This window comes from Oryzias latipes, chromosome 7, assembly GCF_002234675.1.
Source record: "Oryzias latipes chromosome 7, ASM223467v1".
Classification (NCBI taxonomy): Eukaryota; Metazoa; Chordata; class Actinopteri; order Beloniformes; family Adrianichthyidae; genus Oryzias; species Oryzias latipes.
The window spans coordinates 33,957,268-33,979,482 of NC_019865.2; the positions used below are offsets into that span (position 1 = coordinate 33,957,268).

Consider the following 22,215-nt stretch of genomic DNA (forward strand, 5'->3'; position numbering starts at 1 on the left):
AAAATTTAAAGCTGCGGTTAAATGACATCATTAATAAACAAACACAATTTTAAATACAAAGGCTACGACTTGAAAGATTTGAAAACTCTAATAAATCTGGCAAATTTCTGGCTAATCAGCTTAAAATTAACAGAGAAAAATCATTAATCACCTCTATTATGTACCAAACAGGAAATGTCACCCATGACCCGGTCAAAATTAATAACGCATTTGAAAACTTTTATAAAAACCTGTACACACCGCAGATCAATCCGTCAGAGCAAAGTATTGACTCATTTCTTAATAATGTAAACCTACCCAGGCTAAATGAGGATCAAATCACAAACTTAGATTCTCCGCTCTCGCCGTCTGAACTTCATGAAGCTCTGTTACTTATGCCCAATGGTAAAGCACCAGGGCCTGACGGCTTTCCTGCTGAGTTTTATAAAGAATTCTGGGAACAACTGGCACCAACATTTTATAAAACGGTCACATCTATTAATGAGAGCCAATCAATGCCACCTAACATGAACTCAGCCAACATAATTCTTCTTCTAAAACCAGACAAAGATCCCACTAGTCCTTCAAGCTATCGCCCCATTTCTCCAATCAATGCAGATGTAAAAATTATCTGCAAAGCACTAGCACAGAGGATAGAAAAAATCACTCCTCACATAATTCACTTCGACCCGACTGGATTCATCAAAGGCAGACACTCGGATGATAATGTCCGTAGACTAGTTAATATAATAGACTTTGCCACCATTAAAAACCAGGAAATGACGGTACTATCGCTGGATGCTGAAAAAGCCTTTGACAGAGTTAATTGGAAGTTCCTTATTGCTGCCCTCCATAAGTTTGGTTTTGGAGAAGCATTCATCAATTGGATCAAAATATTATATCACAACCCCAATGCATCAGTTAGAACTAATAAACAGACTTCAAACAGGTTTTTTCTTGGAAGAGGAACCAGACAGGGCTGCCCACTCTCTCCTTCTCTTTTTGCTATATTCATTGAGCCTTTAGCTGCAGCAATAAGACAGAATGAGAGCATTATAGGAATAAAAACCAAACACAGCCATCATAAAATTAGTCTTTATGCGGATGACATATTAATGTTTTTAAGGAATTTACATTCTGTAAATGAAACAGCAATGATCATAAATGAATTCTCCTCCATATCAGACTATTCCATTAATTGGAATAAGTCTGTTTTATTACCACTCAACAGGAATATGGAACAAAGACTCACAATTCCAGTTAAAACAGAAAATATCAAATATCTGGGTATCTACTTTTCCCCCAAACTATCAGAACTGGTGCAGCTAAACCACACCCCATTACTGAAAAGCATACAGGACGATCTAACACGCTGGACCAACCTGCCTCTGTCCCTTATGGGCAAGGTAGCCACGGTTAAAATGAAAATCTTACCCAAAGTTAATTATCTCTTCTCAATGATTCCCACACAACCGCCATTAAAATGGTTCAAAACATTAGACTCATCCATATCAAGCTTTCTATGGAACAACAAACCTGCAAGAATTAGTCTAAAAACTTTAAAATCTGCAAAAAGCTGTGGAGGATTAGAAATACCTAATTTCCACAAATACTTTCTTGCAAATAGATTACAATATATCTTAAAATGGTTAAAAAATAATCCAGAAACCAACTCATGGTTAGACTTGGAATTCAATTCAATTCAATTCAATTCAATTTTATTTGTATAGCCCAAAATCACAACAACAGTCGTCTCGATGGGCTTCGAAGTAAAACATGAAATCAAAAGGATCACGAATACAAAGAGTTCAATAGAAAAATACTAAAATGAACTAACAAACTGACTAAGCTATACTGGCATCCCTGCCCTTAGACCCCCCTTCGCGGTAAGGAAAAACTCCCAAAAAAACCGGATTCCGGAAAAAACGAAAAAACCTCAGGGGTGCCCACATGAAGGAGGGATCCTCCCCCAGGACGGACAGGCGATTTACCAGAAATCTTAGAGAAGAATTAACTTATCTAAATCTACAACTACATATATAAAAGTCCAGCAGACGAGCTTCATCCAGCCGTGGTTATCGGGACAGTCAAAGGCGCGAGTCGAGCCGGAGACAGGAACCACAGCCAGGTGTAGGAGCAGGAGCAGAGACGAGGTACTCGGTCAGGTACAAAGCAGAGACGAGCCAGAGATGAGCCAGAGGCAGGATCCACAGCCAGGTGTAGGAGCAGGAGCAAAGGCGAGGTAAACGGTCAGGAACTGGAGCACGGATGAGCCAACTGGAGTCTGGAAGCACTCCCACTCCCCAGGAGGGGAGAGGAAAAGAGGGACAATACATGAATCGCACTGCACCAAACAGAGGCATGGAGAACTAAATGATAAATTATGATCAAGAATAGAGGAGAGGAAGGGTAGAAGTAAAAACAGGAAAGAGGACAGAACCCCAGTGTACCATAGTTACCCCAGCTTCAACTTCTAGCAGCCTTTTAAAAGAAATAGTTATTATTAAGTTTAATTTAAACAAACTAACATTAAGTTAAATAATCTCTGAATACTAACTAGTCTGACAATAAGCCTGTCCAAAGAGGAATGTTTTCAGTCTAGCTTTGAATGTAGAAACTGAGTCGGCCTCTCTTATATGAGCTGGGAGTTTATTCCATAAGACAGGGGCTTGGTGGCTAAACGCTCTACCTCCAACCGTACTTTTACCAATTCTAGGAACCACAAGCAGTCCTGCATTTTGCGAGCGAAGTGTTCTGATTGGTTGGTAAGGGACTATGAGGTCCTTAATATAGGACGGGGCCATTCCATGTAAGGCCTTATAGGTTAACAGGAGGATCTTGAACTTAATTCTAGAATCAACTGGGAGCCAATGGAGCGAAACTAACACAGGAGTGATGTGATCTCTTCTGCTGGTTCCAGCTAACAATCTAGCAGCTGCGTTCTGAACAAGCTGGAGACTTCTTAAGGAACTCTTAGGACACGCTGCTAACAAGGAGTTACAGTAATCCAGCCTCGACGTAACAAATGCATGGATGAGTTTTTCAGCATCACTCTTAGAAAGTATATTTCTGATCTTAGCAATATTCCGCAGGTGAAAAAAGGCAGTTCTACACGCCTGAGATATATGAGCCTTAAATGATAAATCCTGGTCAAGTAAAACCCCAAGGTTTCTAACTGTGGAATTGGGGGCTATACTTATACCATCCAGGGAGACTATCTGAGCAGACAGAGCATCTCTGAGGTTTTTAGGACCAAGTATAATGACCTCAGTTTTTTCTGGGTTCAAGAGGAGGTAATTAATTGTCATCCAGGTCTTGATGTCACTGATGCAGGCGTTCAGTTTCTCTATCTGGTCATTCTGGTCAGGCTTCATGGATAAATACAACTGCGTATCGTCGGCATAACAATGAAAATTAATGCTGTGTTTCCTGATTATGTTTCCTAGGGGTAACATATAAAGCGTAAACAGGATCGGTCCCAAGACTGAGCCCTGTGGGACTCCATAGTTGACTCGAGTGCACTGAGAGGAATGGCCATTTACATTAACGAACTGATACCTATCAGACAGATAGGATTTAAACCACTGGAGAGCAGATCCTCTGATCCCTATGTCCTGCTCTAATCTATGGAGTAAAATACCGTGGTCGATAGTGTCAAAGGCAGCACTGAGGTCCAACAGGACCAGAATAGAAAGTAGTCCCTTTTCTGAGGCCAATAACAAGTCATTAGAGACTCTAACTAGTGCAGTTTCCATACTGTGGTGAGGTCTAAACCCCGACTGAAAGTCTTCAAAGTGGCTGTTGTCCTGTAGGTGGCAGTAAAGCTGCTTAACTACAACTCTTTCTAGGATTTTAGAAATAAAGGGCAGGTTTGATATCGGTCTATAGTTGGCCAAGATGCTAGGATCCAAACTGGGCTTTTTCAGAAGAGGTTTAACAACTGCATATTTAAAAGACTGTGGCACGTAACCCGTTTCCAGAGAGGCATTTATCATTGTTAATATGGGATCATTAATTAGGGGAAAAGTTTCTTTAAAAAGTCTAGTGGGAATTGGGTCTAACAGACACGTTGAGGATTTGGAGGACGTAATAATTGATGTTATTTCCGCTTGATCCACAGCAGTGAAGCAGTCTAATGTTACAGAGGTTTCTATGGATGCCTCCATTTCTACCGCTTCAGCCTGTTCTGGGCTGATAGTAGGAATAACTTGATTTAACTTATGTCTAATATTTGAGATTTTACTATCGAAAAATGTAAGAAAATCATCAGAGCTGAGAGAAACAGGAACATGTGGTTCTACTGAGCTCTGACTGCGAGTTAATTTAGCTATAGTGCTAAAAAGAAATCTTGGATTGTTTCCATTCTCTGATATTAAGGTTGAATAGTACTGGCTTCTAGCTCTACGCAGAGCTTTTTTATAATTTAATAGGCTATGTTTCCAGATGTCCAGAGACTGCTCTGAACCGGAGCGGCGCCATTCTCTTTCCAACTTACGGGTTTCTCGTTTAAGAGAACGAGTTTCAGCGTTAAACCACGGTGCTACTCGGTTTTGTCTGACGAACTTAGGTTTCAAGGGGGCAACAACATCGAGTGTACTCCTGAGGGCTTGTAAGGCATCATTAACAAAGTGGTCATTTATACTAGGACTGATACTATGGGAGCTGGTCTCAGAGTATTTTCTCAGAATATCACTAAGTACTGGCTGAACTGTGTGTTTAAACTCAGACACAGAACGGTCAGTTAAGATTCTTCTAAGCTGTTTCTTATTCACTGGGGCAGAAGGATGTTCCAGTGTAAGCTGGAAGGTAATCAGAAAGTGATCAGAAATGATGGGGTTAAGAGGAAGGACACTCAGCTGGCTGATCTCTATCCCATGGGTTAGAACAAGGTCCAGGGTGTGCTTATGACAGTGAGTGGGTTCATTCACACTTTGGGTGAAACCAACATCATCTAATAAAGCTGCAAAAGCCTTTCCTAGGCAGTCACTGGGGTCATCAACATGAATATTAAAATCCCCTAATATTATAATTTGATCAGAATCTAAGACAATAGTCGATAGGAAGTCGGAAAACTCAGTTAAAAATTCTGAATATGGGCCGGGGGGGGCGATAAATAATTATGAGTAAAACAGGTTTTCGAGTTTTCCTGTTTGGGTGACTTAAAGACAATATGATGCTTTCAAATGAATTATAAGCATTTTTAACTTTAGGGCTGAGAAGTAAGCTAGACTGTGATATTACTGCCAAACCACCTCCTTTCCCTGAAATCCTGGATTTCTGATAGTTAGCATAAGTGGGGGGGGTTGCTTCATTCAATCTAACATAGTCATCCTGATGGAGCCAAGTTTCTGTTAAGGCTAAAAGACTAAGATTGTTATCAGTAATTAACTCGTTGACTAAGAGGGACTTGGAGGAAATGGATCGAATGTTTAATAAACCGCATTTAATGACATCATCATTCTGCTTGTGAGAACTGCTGTCTGTCACCGTAAGGTTTCTATGACGCGCTCCTTTCATTTGTCTTTCAGCACATAAGCTAAAGCTAGGACCTGCTTGACTTTCCCTGCATGGGTTTTGCACCAGCACTAACCCTAAGGGAGGCTCAGAGGAGCGTTTTACACTGCTGCTCTGCGCCCGGGTCTCGTCTCTGGATTGTCAGGTTAACAGACTAAGGCTAGCAGAAATGTTTCTAGAAAGAAGAGCGGCACCGTCCCGAGTGGGATGGACGCCGTCTCTCCGCATGAGACCGGGCTTCCCCCAAAACGCGCTCCAGTTATCCACAAAACCAACGCCGTTTTCTGGGCACCATCTAGAAAGCCAGCGGTTAAATGATGAAAAGCGGCTGTACATTTCATCACTGACTAAGTTCGGCAGGGGACCAGAGAAAATTACAGTGTCGGACATCGTCTTAGCCAGTTTACACACCGAAGTTACGTTTAACTTAACCACCTCTGACTGTCTCCGTCGGGCATCATTACCGCCTGCGTGAATCACGACTCGACGGAACCTGGACTTACTCTGAGCTAACATCCTAAGGTTCCCCTCGATGTCACCAACTCTGGCCCCCGGATAACACCTGACAGTAGCCGCTGGGAGCTCCACGTTTCTAACTTCAGAAGAGCCTATAACCAGAGTTGAGTGTTCAGCGGGTGTGTCGCTGAGGGGGGAGAACCTATTACTAACGTGGAGTCTCGGGTGCTCTAAGTTTTTGCGTTTAGCACTATGTTTCCTCCCAACCGGTACAAACCCCTGACTGTCTCCCGGCTGTTGGGAGGGCGCTGGGGTGCTAGCTAAGTTAGCCCTGGTAGCGCGGCCCGCGCTACGAGTAACGACCTGACTAGCCGGCTTAGCTTCCACTGTGCGGAGCCGCGCTTCTAACTGCTCCAGCCTGGCCTCCAAGTCTAACACAAGACTACACTTAACACACCTACCCCTATCTTCACTAAAGGAGGCAGGATCATCACTAAACATATGGCACATGGGGCAGGAGAGAGGAGGAGAGGCGGAAGGAGTGGTGGTGGCCATACTAGGTTCTAAGCTAAGGCTAGCGGTGTTTAAGTAAAGAGAAGTGGTTTATTTAGCAAAATGAGAAAAGTGAACAGCAAGCGGTTTAACAGTGGTGAATTCGCTAATAAAAGGTACTAGATGTGAATATTAACCCAGATAACCCTTAGAGTAAGCAATAGTAGTAAGGCTAATGCCAAACAAGAGGACAGCAGTCACACAGCTAGCACTGGGAATAGCTCACCCGGAAATGGAGATGAGGTGAATTGGTCCCAGGAACTTGGAACAGGTGTTATGTGGAAAGATCAACCTGTCACAGCTACCATTTATTAGCCAAACAGTTAAAAAACAGGATTGTTTCAAAAGCATTAATATAAATGCCACCTTAACAGCCTGGTGGGAATTTCTCAAAATATCAAAATCATCAATTCAACCGTGCAAAATGACACCCATCTGGAACAACCCGGACATCCTTATTAACAAAAAAATGATTCACTTCCCAGCTTGGCAAGCAGGGGGCATAAAACAACTAGAGCACGTAATTATTGATAGAAGATTCATAACCCCCCAGGAACTTCAAGACAAACATGGAATAAATAACTTCTTGGAATATCAGCAACTTAAATCAATTATTACTAAAAAGTATAAAATTAAAGACGACGATTTAAAGCTACCAGATGTAGTTACCACTCTGATTAATTTTTCAATGAATAGAACTCTCTCCAAAATATACAAACTTTTATGTAATTTAGACAACAATATTGCCCTTCCAACAAAAAAATGGGATGCAGATTTGAGCATCAGCACAGATGAAAGCTTCTGGTCAGAACTTTGTCTAAACACCTTTAAACTGACAAAAAGTCCAAATCTGCAGCTAATCCATCTCAAAACTCTTCACAGAATTTACTACACTGGACAGAGGATGTTCAAGATGGGTCTCAGTAACTCAGACATTTGCGAGCACTGTGATAATAATCTACCCGACAGCTACATGCACGCACTGTGGTTCTGCACTCCTGTCCAGGCTCTCTGGCAGCAGGTATGTGCCGATTTATCAGTCTGGCTTAAGGTTTCAATCACTGCCTCACCGTCACTTTGTGTGCTTGGTGACATGAGTGCCATCGATATAGAAGAAGGATTAGCATCTATCATTTTCATAACTCTTTGTATTGCCAAAAAAACTATTTTAATAAATTGGAAAAACAAGAAAAATATAAACATAAGTCAACACAGAAATCTGCTGTTTGATCATATCAGCTTGGAAAAAATGTCAGCCCAAAGCTCAAGTAACTTTGAAAGAATTCAGTCTCTCTGGTCTCCTGTGGTTGACTCCATGACTTAGGGGGTGGAGGGCTTGGTCGTCGCTGCTCCTTGCCCTTCTGCCGTGGTTTGGGGTGGGGGTCGGGGCTTCCGGTGCCTGGCGGGGGCGGTGGGGGGCTCCGTTGGTCGGGGGGTCGGGTCCGGTGCCTGGGTGGGGCGGGCTGGGGCGCTGCGTGGTCCTCTGGGCTTGGGTGTGGGGGTGCGTGGTGGGGGGGTGGGGTGGTGGTCTGGCTTGGCTTGGGGGGGTGGTCCCTTTGCCTGTGCTGGGGGGGGGTTGGCGGGGGGCCCTGCTCGGGTGGGGGGGGCCCAGCGGCGCCGGATGGGCTGCCCATCTGCGCCTGGGGCTGGGATCGGCCCTTCCCTGGCTCTGGGACGGGACGGGACGGGACAACCCTCTCGGGGCCCCCGGTCGCTCTGGGTGTCACCCGCTTCGGCTGCGGGGTCTGGGGTGGGGTGGGGGGCTTGTCGGCCCTGTCCTGTGGGGGGGCGTTCTGGGGGGAGGGGGGGCCCATTATTAGTACGGGTCGGGGGGGCTAGCGGGTCGGGGTCTCCGTTGAGGCAATCAGTGGTTGCCTCGGCCGGTTGGCCTCCTCGGTCCCGTCGAGGCCTGACCAGAGCTCTTCTAGGGCCGGCGTCTGGGGGTGGGGGCCTGGGCTTGCTCCGGGGGGGGGCGACGCTTTCTGGCTCCTCTCTCTCTGTGTGGGGTGGGTGGTGCCGGGCCTGGGGTGTCGGCGCCTCCGGGGGTGGGCCCCTGGGCTGGGTGGCCCTGGCCCCTTTGCTGGGGGTGGGCTGGGGGACGGCTGTTTGACCACCGGGGGACAGTCTACCAGCTGTCCCCAACTTACCCCCTTCCTTATATAACCTCATATTAGGGTGAGGGGGTGGGGGGTCTAGCCTGCGATGAGCCTTGGGGGGGGGCTACTTGGGAGTGGCCCCCCTCCTATGGTTGCCGTATGGAGTGGGCCCCCCCTCTTTCGGTTTTATTTGCACCTTAGACATGTAGGGTCCTTGGTAGGGGGGTGAGGGGACATCACTGTGAGTAATCAGGAGATGTCCCCTTAGTGCCCTACTCGCCAATTTTAACTGCACCCCCCTTAGTACACACACCCCTCCCCCTTCAATATATACATTCAAACATAAACACACACACATGCACACAAACACCCTCTCAAACACCCATACACGCACACACATTTTACAAGGAAGGTGGGACCTGGGTCCATCTGTCCCCTACCCCTTCCCTGGTGGGGGGTGCGGGCCCCTTGGCGATGGCGGCCGTGTCCCTTGGGTGCCGGCTCCCTGGGCCCGGCGGTGCTCTCTCCGCGCGGTGGGGGGGTTCATATTACACCTGAGCCGGGGGTGTTCGTGTCCCTGGGGGGTGGGTCCTGGTCCTTGCCCCTGGGCGCTGGGCCCCGCCAAACTTCCAACATGGCCGAGCCTGGTCGGGCCATATTTATAACATCCCTTGTGGGCCGCCCTTTTTTCCCCGGGGTTCCCCCCTCCTGGGCGGGGGCGGCGGGCCCCTGCCTTGCTCCTACCTGGACCAACCGTGGGCCGGGTGGGTGGCTGCCTGGAGTGCGGAGCGGGTCTCCCTTGGGGGGTCCTGGCTCGTACCTGGGGTCGGGGCGGGGGGATGCCCGGAACTCCTGGGTGGTGGTGGGGTGCTCGTCTGGGGCTGTGGGCGTCCGTCTCCGGTGGGGCCCTGCGTTGGGCTCTTCCGGCGCGGCGGGGGGCTGCTTTCCTGGCTGGGCTGGGGCGGCGCTCTCTTTCCCTCTGCGCCTCCCTGCTCTCTGGCTCTGGGGCCTCGCGGCGGTCCTGCTGGCCCTGGCCTGGGTGGCGGTCTTGGTCGCCCGGGGGGCGGTTGTTCCCTGCCTGTTCCCGTGTGGCGTTGGGGGAATTCCGGCTGCCGCTGCTGCTGCTGCGGGGGTATGGGTGTGGGGGTGGTGGGCCCCCCCCCTTCTTCTTTTCACATTCCACCATCCATTTTAGAAGAACATAAACACTCACCTGAGCACAGGTGTTAGCTCACCTTTGCACTAATAGTTTGCATGATTGAATGAATGAAAGATTTCACACTAGTTGGTTTAAAGGCATAGGTATGCGTTCGTGAACACTATCTGTTTTGTGTGCATGTTGACATGTGGACATTTTTGCGGCTAGCAGGTGTGTTGATAATATTTGAGTGTGTGTGAACAGGCCCCGCCCTTTTTGTACTACATTTGAACCGTACCGTAACGATAAACAACCAGTAAACCTGTCTGCTCTATGCTGCTTCATGGTCTTACCCCCCTTCCCCTCCTATTATCACCCTCCTACCCCCCCCTCTCTCTAACGTCCCTCTCTCTTCTTCCCCTCTTTCCTTTTCCGTCCGGTCCAACACCAAAGATTTTCAAACATGATTGAAATTAATAAAGTTTGGCCTCAATTACAAAAGGGGTTTATTCAGACATACCTTTGGTTTGTCTGAAGATGAATAACCCCTCTTGTTAAAATAAAATATGTCCAACACAAGAGGCCCTCAGCTCTCATCTGTTTGCCTAGCTGTTGGACAGGACAAGTTAAAAAAAAAAAATAAAAAAAAAATAAAAACCTTTGACGGTAGGTTCTCCCACGTGTCTGGGGTGAATAGTTTAAGAACGCATTTATGAACAAGCGTCAAGCATCAAATTTGAAGCACGTCAGAAGAGAGGCGGGAGACGTAAATTTGAGATGCGAATCGCATTCAGTGTGAATCCAGGATTCTGTGTGGCCCATTAAAGATTTTGTCCGAATCTCCATACATCTTTAGAACTTGACAAAATCTTTCAATTTTTAATAACTTTATAATCTAAGTTCTACTAATCAACTAAAACAATTTAAGTCAGTTCAGCAAGTTAAGGTAGTTGTACACTTCAACATAATTTATTTAGTTTTTTTGTACTTTTGTTGTGAAACGCGGGAATACCAACTTTTGGAGTTGGCAGTAGGGATGGGTACCGAGCCCCGGCATTGAACGAACTCCGGGGCAACATTCTTCAAGACCGCAGTATCGTTAAGATCTGACCTCATTGTTCTGCTATCGGTACTGGAGAAGTGGCTTTTTGCTTGTCCCACAAGATATAAATGTTATCTAACTCACAAGTCAGTCAATTTTCCGTTAATTAATGATGATATTAATTTCGCTATTCTCGCTGAAGAGAAGAGGTCTGTCTGGCTATTTGTGTGCACGGGGGGCGGGGCTGTTGTTCAGACAGTACGCGGCGTGCGTACAATTAATTAAATCTGCGCTGGAGCGCCCCGACTATCATGTCAACCTGCTGCTATGATGACCGTATTTTGCGCTCTCTGTGTAGAACAGACTGGAGGGGCGCGGGAAACCAACTCTCAGCCGCAGAGGATGTGAACAGGTGAGCAGCTTTCCCTGCAGGAGTTGAAGCAGAGACTTTCTCTGGGATGATCTCATGATCTCAAACATTTATTTAATTTGTTTTATATTTACATCATGACAGCAATATGTCAAAACATTGCTGTTTGTTTTTCTTAACTTTTCATAACTTGTTTTTTCATGTATTTTACTTTTCAAGTTGAAAAAATGTATAAAGTAATGTTTTGTTAAAAAAAACATTGTTGCATAATGAGGAAATAAAATACTTTATGTTGTTAATTTGTTTGACTGTTTGTTTAAGCAGTAACAATAAGAGTATTAGTAGTGTTATAACCTTAACGATACCCATCCCTAGTTGTTATTGTCGACTGAGTGAGTGGTTTATCAAGAAGCATCTGCAGGTACGTTTTAACTCTTATTTAATGACATATGTATTGATACAATTATATACCGTAATTTCCAGATTATAAGCCGCTACTTTTGTCACGCTTTCAACCCTGCGGGGCTTATTTAAGGATGCGTCTAATTTATGCATTTTTTCTAACGGCCGCTAGGGGCGCTCAAGCAGAAAAGGTAAGCGTGAGACAGGGGGAATACAAATTCCTGCTTTGAGAATGAATAGCACGAATGCATACTCATGGGAAATTCAAAAAGAACAGCAGATGGTTCCAGATGTCAGTTATCTGAGTTGTCACTCGGGTAACTGATTGCAACAGAAAACTTTCCATTAACCATACACCTCTTGACTCTGTACAGCTTTAGAAGGAGGCTATGAATGAAGCTAAATGCATATTCTCATTTTTGGCACCAATCATATTTATTTCAGTCAGACAACTCTTGCAGTAAGAAATATTTATTTGTCATACTTAGTTTCCACGTTCTTTAAGTTGGCATTCACATCTTTTCGTTTGGCATAAGGCTCCGTTCAATTCCATGAGAAATTTCCATAAAACTTTCGGGTAACAAAACCCCCCTTTACGGAGCCCACAGGTGGAAGCCGGGGAGGAGGGAGGGGCGAAGAATGAGCGCTGAAGGTAAGAAAGAATGAACAGCTGCGCACCTGGGCTTAAATAGGACGCTGAGCAGGTGAGTTAATTGACTGAACCGCCCTAGGGTAATTACCTGTAAAACACTGCAGCGAGTATCTGCCCGAAATACGACAAGTCGTCATTTCAGTCAGACAACTCTTGCAGTAAGAAATATTTATTTGTCATACTTAGTTTCCACATTCTTTAAGTTGGCATTCACATCTTTTCGTTTGGCATAAGGCTCGGTTCAATTCCATGAGAAATTTCCATAAAACTTTCGGGTAACAAAACCCCCAACACCAAGATCATCCAGAAGAAAAATGTGAATGTATTATCAGTGTGTAATAAGATGAGGTGTGTTTTCGGCAGCATTCCATTTCATTCCATTTTCTCATATGACTGCAATGTGTGACCCGGCACCATTGACCGTTTGGGCCGCCCCGTTCGAGTACAGCGCCACGAAGGGGACATGCTATATAGTGGATCTGCCATGTGTGACCCGGCACCATTGACCGTTGGGCCGCTCCACTTCGAGTATTGCGCCACGAAGGGAGCATACTATCTAGTGGATCTGCTATGTGTGACCCGGCACCATTGACCGTTTGGGCCGCCCCGTTCGAGTACAGCGCCACGAAGGGGACATGCTATCTAGTGGATCTGCTATGTGTGACCCGGCACCATTGACCGTTTGGCCGCTCCCGTTTGAGTACAGCGCCACGAAGGGGGCATGCTATCTAGTGGATCTGCTATGTGTGACCCGGCACCATTGACCGTTGGGCCGCTCCCGTTCGTGGAAACCACTAGGGGAACATACTATCTGAAAGAGAGAGGGAAAGAAATAAAAGGGGAGCCAACATAAGAATTACTCATACCTGATCTTAGAATGTAAGCTCACGTCCACAAAATGCTGTGTGGAACTATAATTTAAACCGCCAAGAAAAACCCGTATGAGACACTAACTTAACATCCATTCCAATGCTTCCAATGGCGTATTATGACATGCTTAAGTAACAGCCATTATTCAAACTTCCATTAAACTAAGAACAAGCTTGAAGGCCATAAACTTCTTCCATTTTGGCAACTTTATATACGTGAGCTTAAGTAACATTCATTATTTCAAAGCTCCCAACGACAGTACAACGAACGAGCTAATAGCCATAATTTTCTCCATTTGGCATATCAATTATACGCGCTCAAGGAACATCTATTTATTGAGGTTCCATCCAAATATTAAGAACGAGTTCAATGCCCATAATTACTATGCTTCATTGGCATACTACAAACGAATGAGCTTAAGAACCAATTCGAGCTCCAGCGCATACTATGATACAACTTAGAACATCCTAAATTTTGAGGCTTCCACCTGGCTATAATTTTCTTTTAACATCTATAATTGAAGAATTTACATTCATTCTGCTGTTGACATTGATTAATTCAGTCAGAAGTGTCATTGGAATGCAAAGGAGGTCCACCGCCCCTTCACTCAGTGCAGCAATAGGTACGTCGAGCAGTCATCGTTGCAGCACCAGATCAAGGAATGCAGGGGTGACATCATTTTCTGGAAATGGAGAAGCTGATCGGGGCGTAGGGGTTCGCAGGCTCAGGATGCGATGCATAGATAAAGACAAAGCAGTATTAGTCTTTACAAGAATATTTAAATAACCCAGAAACTGTTGAGTTTCAAAATGCTTGAGATAAATGAAATAACAGTGCTTTTAAAGAACAAATCTGAGAAAGTGAAATTTAGTAGATAGTTAAGGTAAAGACCCATTGTGGATTTATCGCACCATAGAAACCACCATAATCAAAAATTCCAACAGTGAAATGATAGTGAAATATAGAACTTGCACGAAATCTTAACACCAATTTTTTATATACTCCAATGATAAAAAGTAACCTTTGACAGTTTCAGAGGGACGCACCTTCAGGAGGTCATCAAGGAGCAGGTGATGGGAAGGGTAGCCAAGGAGATTTGTAGATGAGGAAGGTCAACATCCCACGTAGCAAAGGATTGCAGCTCGGCCGGATTTGATGCTTTGTATTTGATATTAGTGGTTCTCAAATTTGTGGACAACAAAGTACAGACTACTGAAATTGAATTAGCCAAGGGCGTCTGGATACTGCAAAAGAGAACTTGAGATCCATGAGGGATCATAGGTTTCGATAGTATTTTTGCTAGACTGAACCTTAAGCATTTAGAGGCGGAGTATAACAAGCCTCTTAATGGGGAAGCATCTAGCAGAGTGTCATCTGCTTAAGCAAGGCAGATAGAAGACTGTCTTGTGGACACAAGATTTAACTCTTGAACTAAACTTGAGAGCGTAAGTGATATATTTCCTATGGTCAGGGTAGAAATTGCTCAAGGTGTTATTTAAACATTAACCAAGTCAACCGATGACAATACTATCATTCACTATTGAAACAGCTTTAATATAATCTCCAAGGCTGAAATCTCTCATAACCGGATGACCCCTTAAAAACCATCAGAGCTGAGGATTCTGGCGGCCGGACAAACACAAACCACTTCTACAATCCTTTTCCCCAAAACCAGACGGCGCAGCCTCAGAAGAACAAGTGGAGGGAGCCTGAAGACACGACAGTCATAACAAAACCACTCCAAGCATAGAGAGGGAAAGATCAAACGTAAAACACGAAAATCCAGAACAGGAACACGGGGCCCAGGATCGAACTACCCAGACAAGAACACAAGATGAACGGATGGCCATAGGACCAAAGCCACAGCCAATGTCAGGTGGCCCAATCATTGACAAATCACGTTCAACCAAAACATGAATAAACGACACGCTGCACGAAAGCTAACATAATGGGGAGACAAGCATCAATGAACCATCCAAATCCATGGAAGAAAAATAAATCCGGACAGGTGGAGGACCATACATTATAGACAACGTGGAAACCTAGAAAATAAGTTTCAGCCACAGAGATACAAAAGACCAGGGATACAGAGGAAATTTGACCACCGAGAAATCATCAATAACTCGCAAAATGAAGGGGAACCCATCGCCTACAAATATCCAGTACAGGGGTTCTGATAATAACGTTGATATGAGGATTGCCACGACAGCTGAAAGGTAAACCGACAAAACTTCGAGCTCCAACTGAATGCCAAGAGACGCCACTGAGAGGCATAGAGGCAGAACAGTGAGAACTCTAACGATAACAGTCATCCTCAGCCTTATATCGCGTTCGGAGGAAAATCATGGAGACAGCATGGGCAGCTGAAGAAAATATGTACTAATCCTGAAGGCGCATGAGGAACCAGGCCACTGATGCACAGAAAGATGAACTGCGAGGCGCTAACAGGTCCAGATCAAGTCACACCAACCTGAACACTTCCTAGGGGCCACCCTCATTGGCTTCGAAAACGATGCCCCGGAAGAATCCATCACATAGCCCCCACAAACCTCCAAACCAAACCAGAGAGAGAATAATGAATTAACTGTCCAGCCTAGAAAACAAGGCCGTGACGAGACTGACACACTCACTAATGCGGCCGACGCAAGTCCCTGAAGCCAGGGCAGGACCCACGGGGGTACACAGAGCGGGGAAAAACAGGCGGAGCAGAACCAGATGCAGAACGTGCGGGGGCACCGAACGAGGATCGCCGAGTGAATAAAATGAGCCATAGACGCTGCATAAGAGAGACCAATCATAGGGAAAATGTCCACGGAGCAGAGACAGGTCCAAGAGAGACTAATTCACATTCTGACTAACCAGCAGCTACAACAAAGAAGAAAACAAACAGAAGAACCGCCATAATAAGAAAGCCAGCATCGAATTAAAGATAGTCAAGATTCACATTCAACTCCCAAAGAACAAAACGGCAACAGAAAAATGCTAAGAGCCACAACAAATACAGCCAGCATGAGAAACCTGTCCAAACGAGGACAGCCAGCCCTCACAAACACAGAGAAGACCCCACAACCCCTGAAACCATAACCGGACGACGCAGAACTACACAGCAGAGAAATGAATCAGAAGTGCATGATGAAGTGGACCACTAGTCACAAAAACGACAATTCCCAGGGTCCTTAGGGGCATGACGTCACTGATGAACGAAGTAAACAGGAAGCAAGAACATAGCCTTAGAAAAACGACACGTGAAAAGAACCGCATGCCGCTCACCGTAGAAATCCGGCTGATCACGGCAGACGAGAAGACCCGGACTGCTCCTGATCGGGGGCCACGGACATCCAGAACACCCCCTGCAGATGCACGCGACCGTGGCGAAACGAACGCGCCGGGCGCCGTCAGCCGCCCGCTGATCGCCGCAAAAGGAGAGCAGACGTGGCAAAACGAAAACCCCCATCAGAAAAATGGGGATCATCCATCTGAAGGAACGGGGGAAATACAGCAAGACGCCGAAAGAGAAGGAGACCCGCGGGCACGGAGAACGGCGAAGAATGAGCGCTGAAGGTAAGAAAGAGAATGAACAGCTGCGCACCTGGGCTTAAATAGGACGATGAGCAGGTGAGTTAATTGACTGAACCGCCCTAGGGTAATTACCTGTAAAACACTGCAGCGAGCATCTGCCCGAAATACGACAAGTCGTCATTTTTGGCATAACCACACGCAACCAAACAGCATAGACCTCACTTCTGCTCTTAGACCCCTCAGTCATGGCGCAACAAAAAGAAACATGTAGTGGCTTTGAAAAGTTTTTCAATCCACTAGTTAAAGACTTAAAATCCCTTTAACAAACAGGGGTTTTTGTCCAAGTTCTCGATAAGTATGTAAAAGCTGCAGTATACCGTGTTTGTGCTGACAATTTAGGAGCTCATGGTCTTGCTGGCTTCCAGGAGAGTTTTGGTGTAAACAATTTCTGTAGGTTTTGTCTGACAAATCGTAATGAAATAGCATCTGTTGCAATTTCAGATTTCCAACTACGGACTACAGAGCAGCACGATACATGTTTGGTGCAGCTTAACAATGGTGATGTTTCACCTGTAAATGGTGTCAAAAGTGAATGTATATTAAGTAAGCATATTTCATATTTTCACCCTGTCACTGGTTTCCACAAGACATATTGCATGACTTTTTTGAAGGTGTGATACCGGTAGTTATCTTTGTGTCTGAGTAGTTTGATTTCAAAAATGTATATCACTTTGGACAGATTGAATAGACAGATGACTACATTTCCTTAAAAGTCCTCAGACAGGGCTAATAAACCCAAGGCAATTTCTAAGGCAGGTTTGGAAAAGAGCAGTATAGGTGTCAATGGACACGAAAACTGCACTACTTGGAGATCAAGTTGTTAGACCATAGGAAATTGCTCACAGACACTTTTCCTGGTTTTCATCTGCACCCTAAGCACCATTTTGCTGAACATTATCCTCAACTCATACGTTGCTCTGGCCTCTAGGTGGAATTATGGACAATGAGGTTCGGGTAAAAGCACAATTTTTTCAAGAAGACAATGCATGATATTCAGAACTTTAAAAGTGTTTTACTAACACTGTCCTCAAAATACCAGGAGATGATGGTATGCCTGTTTGATGGCCAAAGTCTGTTCAAGCCAAAGTTGCATGTGGAGAAACTTACTAAGATCAGAAAAGCTGCTTTGGATTCTGCTTTGCACACAGTGGTTGAAAGAAGATATCCACATCTTAAGGCCGTATCACTTTACAAAGACATTTATGTGCATGGGACCCGATATGCAGAGGACATGATTCTGTCAGCTGGACACTGCAGTGGACTGCCAGAATTCTATCAAATTGTTGGCCAATTAATTGACACTAAAGAGGGAGTCTTTGTTTGCAAAAAGCTCACATCTTGGTACCTGGAACACTTTAGGTCTTTTGAGCTTGTGGAGGACATCTACGCGGAAACACGGACTTTGGAACTAGAGGCTCTCAACCATCATCTTCCGCTGGTTTCATACACAGTGGGTGGAAAGAATCTAGTGACACCAAAAGTGTGCCTGCTCCATTGATGTAACAATGGTTAGTAAACTGGCAACACTTCAAGAGGAAACTCAATTTTCATGTTCAGTTTATTATATTCCAAAAAGATGTTCAGATAATCACTGATATGTGAAGTTTGATGTCTTCTCTCACTGTAAGCTTTTGCATTTACTAGTTATATGTAGCAGCTTTGCTTAAAATGGCTCCTTATGGCACAGCTATGTACAGAAATCGATTTGAAAGTGATAGAACGCAATTATCTCTTGTTCTCTTTTTCTACACTTTAACTCCTTGATGTATTTTTCATTAGTACAGTATTAATTATTACTTATTAATTTGAGGTTACACATTTTTTATGTTTGTCATTGAACCCCATTGTGCATGTTTGTTTGATTTTTTGTATTTTATGCAGGCTGGATTGTTGCTGTTGGTGAATATCTCCCCAAGACTGACAGGCAAAGTTATTCTTCCTGAAGTACCTGAATCTGTTGAGAAGTTACAAAACAGTCTTCGTGAAAATCTGCAACTTTAAGGCAGCGTTACATTACAGTATGAAAACCCAGAATTTAACAACGCACTCTGTAACTTAATGGACATCCATGAGCTGCCACGTGAACGGGCTGTCCTACAAATTCTTTGGGAAGAGTAACGTGAGCTTTCTCAGAAAGAGTCAGACTCAATTGATTCAGAGTCTTCCCTCGACACTGCCACTGTCTCCACTAGAAACTCGCCTCTAATCCCATCTGCTTTCTTTAGGAACTATTTGCTAAGCGTATCTGAGTGGCCATCTCCATTTCCTACACCAGCCTTCTCTTATGATGTGGAACTGAATTTACGAAGAGGTAATGAGGAATATGACAAGACAAAGAAAGGTGTAAATGTAACAAGAGACATGAAGATGGACATTTTGGACAAGATTGCCCAGGCACTGTTTGAAGTAAAAGCCTATCCAGACCAAGATCAGATTGAGTCAGTAGTAGGGATCGGTACCGATCCCCGCTATTAAACGACCTCCCAGGGCAACATTCTTCAAGACCGCAGTATCGGTAAGATCTGACCTCAATGCTCTTCTGCTATCAGTACCGGAGAAGTCGCTTTTTTTTGTGTCCCAAAAGATATAAACGTTATCTGCCATATTTAACTCACCAAGTCAGTCAATTTTCCGTTAATTAATGTGACATTAATTTAGCTATTCTCACTGAAGAGGAGAGGTCTGTCTGGCTATTTGTGTGCACAGGGGGCGGGGCTGTTGTTCAGACAGCACGCGGCGCGCACACAGGAACGCTACCAAAGATATACGATGGCGGAAAGAGCTAAACGGTCCCAAATGTGGCTCTTTCCTCCCTGTGCTGCAGCTCTCTGGGTTTTTGTAAAATAACTATCATGTTCTCAGATTTTCGTGGTGCCTTTAACACCGTCAGTTAGAGCGAGCAGGCAGGAGGAAGAGCCCAGCGTGAACTAGCGGAGGGGGCGTGTCAGCAGCTTAGAACGCTGACCAGAGTCTGTTACGGAACGGAAAGTTTTTCTAAAAAGATAGTCAGTGGCGATCTCTTAAGGGACACGTGAGCGCCAAAAAACAAAAAAAAAATTTATCCACCTAGACTAAAACCACCCATTTCCGCGTCAAATTATTTAAATTTGCGTCAAATTTACTATCCTGTCACCTTGCTGCGACGATGACCGTATGTTGCGCTGTCTGTATAGAACACGCTGGGGGGTTGTACCCGGGGGAAAACAACGAACAAGTAGAGAGGTGGGGCCAGGGCTTAGACTCACCGCTGATGATTCCAGACAAACTAACAGCTGCTTCCTAATAAAAATTAGTTGTCATCCATTTAATTAATATCGTTTATAAATTTTACTGGATTTAAAGAAAAATAAATAAATAGACAGGAGTCTGCATCAAAGTGAATTTGTTTCCATCATGTCATTCAGTGTTTGACAGACAGAAAAGATCAAAGGAAACATCACACTCATTAAGAATCCGAATAATCAAATTAAATAATTAAATAAATACCAGCATTTTGAATCAATACAAGTTTTGCCAAATGAACTATCGTGATATATCGGTAAAACCTTTTTTTCCAGCACATCTAGTGTTGAGGCTTCCTGTGCTTTCATCTCAGTGGGAAACTGATCCAAATTGCTCTTTGAGAGGTTCAGGTTGCTGACCCCTGGTCTAGCACATCCACGTGCATTCCAGGTTTGTCTTGTAACATCATCATGTACTGTATAAAGTAAAATGTTTTGTTAAAGAAAAATGTTGTTCCATAATGAGGAAATATAACACTTTATGTTCTTAATTTGTTCCTTATTTAATTTTCGTCCTCAAAAAGTATAGATAAGAGTATCGTTAAAATACCGGATGGATAAGCATTATCAATAAGAGTAGTAGTACCATTAAAACCTTAACGATACCCATCCCTAGTCAGTAGCCTCTTCTCTTGTCAGTAAGCACCCCTGTCTTCTAGAACCAGGTGGAACAGGGTATGATGGATGGAGAATAAGCATTAAGTACAAACTTGGTAATTATAGGTCCAAATTGCGTCAGGCAGGCTGTCATGAAGTCAGCATTAACCGGAAGAGAAAAGGCTGTGAAAATGATAATGAAGGCCATTCTCTGAATAGAGTAAAGCAAGGGGAAGTCAACCATGGCCCTGACCATCCAGATAACCATACCGATATTTCTTTGGAAGACGAAAGATTGGCCCTACTTGACGAGTCCCAAAAAAGGAGTAAGAACTCTGTGCTCATAAGACAGGGCTCCAGACTGCGAGCAATTGGTCGCATTTTGCGACCAAAATTTGAGAGTGTGCGACTGAATTTTACATCCAGTCGCACATGTGCGACCAGTAAATTTGCCTCCCCCACCCTCCATATTTTTTTATACATTAAACGTGGAAGGGGCACGTCAATGATCAATGAAATAATCAATGAGACGCGAGCGCACACGCACGCAGGCAGACACACACACTCGCGCACATACTCATGAAACGCGAGCACGTACACTCTCGCGTGATTTCTGTGTGTGAGGCGGCCACTGCGTGTGAGAAGAATGGGGAAAGCCACTTTAAATGGCTAAAATGCGTGTAGGGGGAGGGGCCTAGAGATGATCGAGCGCGCGTAAACATCTGTGGGAAGGAAACGGAGACAAATATCCTCACAACCTGATATGTGCGTCTGAGCTATGAGCAAGCGAACTATTGACTCGTTCTTCCGACCTGCGGCTAGTGTACCAGTGCCAGAGTCTACAGCGGGGGTCTCAAACTCGCGGCCCGCAGGCTATTTGCGGCCCCCAAGATGATATTTTGCGGTCCCCGCCTTAATATGAAGGTTTAATGTTACTGCAGGCCGCCAGTTTGTATGAATGACACTTTTTCATTGTCGTGTGAGAAGCTGACCAACCAATCACAGTGGGGTATATGACTCTTGGGGGAGTGACTATGTGACAATGACAGGGTTTGAAAGCAGGAAACCGGACAGCCCCCTCCCCGGACCACATTAAGGAGTTCCTTACTTTCCTTTAGAACGTATTTATTCGCTCGTAATTTTCTAAATACATGTAGTCCGTGCTGAACTTCTCTCTGGGCCGCACAGAACCGGAGGAAGGTTTAGGGTTTTGGTCAAGCGCGCGGCGGCGTGTCACCCCCGACCACAAACAGTTTATGCACGGCAGTTACGGCAGCACACCGCTCCCGTGGGAGTCGGGTCAGCTGAGGAGAATAAATGTCCCATACCTACATGCGTGACAGCTAATGGGGCTTGAACTTTAAACACGTGTGAGCGACAACAACATTAGTTTTAGACTCACTGAAAATACGTGGAAAAAATGCAACGATGGACGTGTTTGAGATGAACCAGCACCTCGCCTGGATCGTTGGGGACACCAGGCGGGGGGGCTATGAGATGAAAGCGAATCTGCAGCAAGACTGAAGGACAACAGTTGGAGTTGTCCTTAACATTCAATTTAGTTTTAATATTCTTCTCCCCCTTAGTATGATCTGTGTTATTATATATGTTATGATAATTTTGATGTTTTGTGATGTATGTAGCCTTTTTTAATGAATTGGTATTTTAAATTATTCTAATTAATCAC

General features: G+C 44.8%; 1 protein-coding gene across 1 annotated transcript in view; it reads right to left on the reverse strand.

Moving 5' to 3' along the window:
• The window catches only part of LOC105354474 (membrane-associated guanylate kinase, WW and PDZ domain-containing protein 1), a 160,029-nt gene that overhangs the window by 120,275 nt on the left and 17,539 nt on the right, over positions 1 to 22,215 (reverse strand). The gene's annotated exons all lie outside the window — the stretch shown is intronic.